We start from the raw sequence: 3,493 nt of genomic DNA on the forward strand, positions 1-3,493 counted from the left end.
AAAGTGGACGAGCATGGCGGTCCCTATATCTCTGAGGGGTGTACCAATTTTTTTTCAAGTCAGCTTAAGAGGTTCAAAAGAGAAAGTCACTCTCCTTATTCTTGGCTAGTGGAATGGAAGCAAGACTCTTTCCTATCCACTTTGCCGAGGGGAGACAACTCAAAGATAACTCAAGCTAGACAAAAAGGTGCAAAAGTCCACAGTTTCTTAAGGATCCTGTAAGCAAGTAGGTTAAGATTGTCATTTAGCTTCAATTTCTTTAGTCTCACAAGCGGGTCCGCATGCAACAAAAGAAATTGTATTTTCCTACTACTCCGACCTTGCCCTGAAAGGATAAGGAAATTGGATAAGAGCGAGAGCTAGACTGACTGTTGGTCCAATGCTAGTGGAGGATTCAGACTGAGGACCCCCTGTGGCGGCTACTCATAAGAAGATGAAGGATTGAAAGAGGACTAATCACCCCTCTTATTTGTGATCTTTTAATAGAAAGAAAAAGCCTTCTCTCAGACTTAAAGGTAAATGAAAGTGGGATTTTTTTTCTCTCCTCTAAGCTAGCAGCAAGTCAAGTAATCTGAGAATGCTGCCCCCAATCCGTAGCTGAGGACGAACTCAACTCATAAGCTTTTTTTGAACCAAGCACCTGTTGTAGAAATGAAAAACCACCCACTAGCAGAGGCTGGAACAACCCATAGAAGTGTAGGGGCTGCTTCAACCAGGCGTACCCGTATCCATTGATTTACCTCCTCTAGAGAGTATTGAACTTTGTGACAAATAGGTTATAGTTACACTCCTTAACTCCCTATTCGCGAGATATAAAAGCTAGCTAGTAAGAAGACTTTCCCTTCTTTTCTAGGAGGGTGAGAACTTGAAAGACTGGCAGAGAAAAGGAAGAAAAGCGGCTAATGCTATCTAAACGATTATTTCAAAGTTTACCAAGTTCGATCGTTCACGAGACAGGGGACTCTTTTAAATAAGACAGTGTATGGCTGCGAATAAGTCTATTCGGCAAGTCATAGAGAAGGACTGGATATAAGCTATTCCCCGGTTCTTCATTGGATCCTTTTAGTTTAATATTACTTTTTGGTGGCAATCTCATAATAATATGTATTTGGGACAGCATTTAGGATAGCAAAAGCATTTTTGGAGCAAGAGGGATTACCTTCCAGATTCTTTTGTGATACCCTCTGTGTCGCCTTCTCCTGGATGGTCAGCCCAGTGTCCTGAATCCTTGAGCTCTTCCTCATGGCTTTGACTGGTGACTTACATTTCATCTTATTTGCAGCTCTCTTGGTCCTTGGATATGATGTCTTCTGGCACTCTCCTTGGTGGCTATTCTCCACCATCTCAGTCCCCTTTGAGGTCAGCTGAATCTGATTAGTGGTTGTCTCTGCCTAATCCACCAAGTGTGTACAAGACAAGATCTTTGTCCGTCACAGGTTCTCCTGCTGCTACAAGTTGATCAGACTGGAATTTGATCCTACGCAGATAATCTTGAGCAGTTTGGGATCCTTTCTTGATCGTTTGGATCTGAATACGCAACTCAATTATTTGAGCATTTGTCATACAGCCAAGACTTCCGGTTTTTTTTAAGGTTTTCTCCCTTTTCTATGAAGGTTTGCTGCTCTGCCTGCACCAGTGAATTATTCTATTCTTCTCCTTTGGTTCAGTCTGTGGGGAAATCAGAATTCACCATTGAATCCTGTGGATCAGCTCCCTTACATAATAATATTTCACTGTATCAGCTACGATGGGAAAATCTGAAAGACAAAGGATAGAGAGTGAGAGAAAGAGTGTGAGACTTGCGCCGCTCTCCATTTCGAGGGGATTTTGACGATTCTGGGGTGATTGAACTATTTCTTTACCTGTTCAATTTCTAACGAATCAAGATATCCTCTTGTTCCGGTATAAATAGTAGCTATCTGCTCTTCCACTAGGAGAGGATTTGCCTGGGATTGTTTAAGCAATTCCCTTAATTGTCGACCCCTTGCCAATTGATTCTGACTTGTTTTATCGAGAGCAGAGGCGAATAATAGGCTTGTCACTCTGCGAATTGAGCTAGTTCCAATTTGGATTTGCCAGCTACTTGTTTCATGGCTTTAATTTGAGCCGCGGATCCTACTCTAAAAACTGAAATACCCACATTAATAGCAGGTCGAATTCCGGCATGGAATAGATCCGCAGATAAGAATATTTGTCCATCTGTAATGGAGATTACATTAGTAGGAATATAGGCGGAAACGTCTCCAGATTGAGTCTCAACTATTGGTAAAGCGGTCATACTTCCTTCGCCTAAAAGAGAATTTAATTTCGCGGCTCTTTCTAAAAGGCGTGAATGCAAATAAAAAACATCCCCTGGATAAGCCTCACGGCCGGGACTTAATAGAAGGGACATTTGGCGATAAGCTTGTGCCTGTTTGGAGAGATCATCATAAATTATTAAAGTATGCCGTTCGCGGTACATAAAATACTCAGCTAGGGCTGCTCCCGTATAAGGAGCGAGGTATTGTAATGTAGCAGGTGAATTCGCCATTTCAGCTACTACAATAGTGTATTCCATGGCCCCCTCCTCATGGAAAGTAGTTACTACTTGAGCTACGGAGGATGCTCTTTGACCGATAGCTACATAAACACATATTACACCTTGCCCTTTTTTCTTGAGAATTGTATTTGTGGCTACTGCTGTTTTGCCAGTCTGTCTGTCCCCAATAATGAACTCTCGCTGACCGCGCCCTATAGGGATCATCGAATCGATAGCAATAAGCCCTGTTTGAAGAGGTTCGTATACGGAACGCCTGGAAATTCTACTTGGAGCAGGAGATTCAGTTAAGCGAGATTCGGAAGCTACAATTTCGCCTCTCCCATCAATAGGTTTAGCTAGAGCATTTATAACACGACCCAAGTTATATACGCTCATGGGTATCTGAGCAATTCTTCCTGTTGCTTTTACAAAACTTCCCTCTTGATGCTAAACCATAGCTCTAACTGAGTAAAATTCCACAATTTCTAAGAACGATATTCTTTTTTGCATTTTCCACTGTGAAAGCTTCTCTCAATCCCTCCCTAGTCATTTCTTTCCTGGGCACAGGCTTACCTGGTTGACCGCCCACATTCATTCATTGTTTGTTCTGTTGTGGAATCGAACCACAGAGCTAGCGCAATTGGGATTTAGAGTCCCATACGTGAAACTAAAGAGGATTTTCAGTCCTCTGCTCTACCAGCCAGAACCTAGAAGGACACTTCACACCCGATTTGACACAGCTAGACTGGAAACACTGCTTGTCAAGAGCATAGACCCCAGTATAGAATACTTTTTTGAGTATGTTGGTAAGGTCCGCTCATCCGCTTCTGTGCTTGCACTTCTGCGTAACTAGGGGTGCAAGTCCAGTACAGCGTACTTTCATAATTGAATCAAAAGCGTCGATACATGAAAAATCTCTATATACGATATTTATGACACAAAATGTTGTTCTTTCAACATGATTCCTCAACAATT

General features: G+C 42.2%; 1 pseudogene; it reads right to left on the reverse strand.

Annotated features, from left to right (window-relative positions):
• Nucleotides 1-966: 966 nt before the first annotated feature.
• On the reverse strand, nucleotides 967-2,893 carry LOC123039235 (ATP synthase subunit alpha, chloroplastic-like; annotated as a pseudogene).
• Nucleotides 2,894-3,493: the final 600 nt, after the last annotated feature.

Source organism: Triticum aestivum, chromosome 2B, assembly GCF_018294505.1.
Source record: "Triticum aestivum cultivar Chinese Spring chromosome 2B, IWGSC CS RefSeq v2.1, whole genome shotgun sequence".
Taxonomy (NCBI): domain Eukaryota; kingdom Viridiplantae; phylum Streptophyta; class Magnoliopsida; order Poales; family Poaceae; genus Triticum; species Triticum aestivum.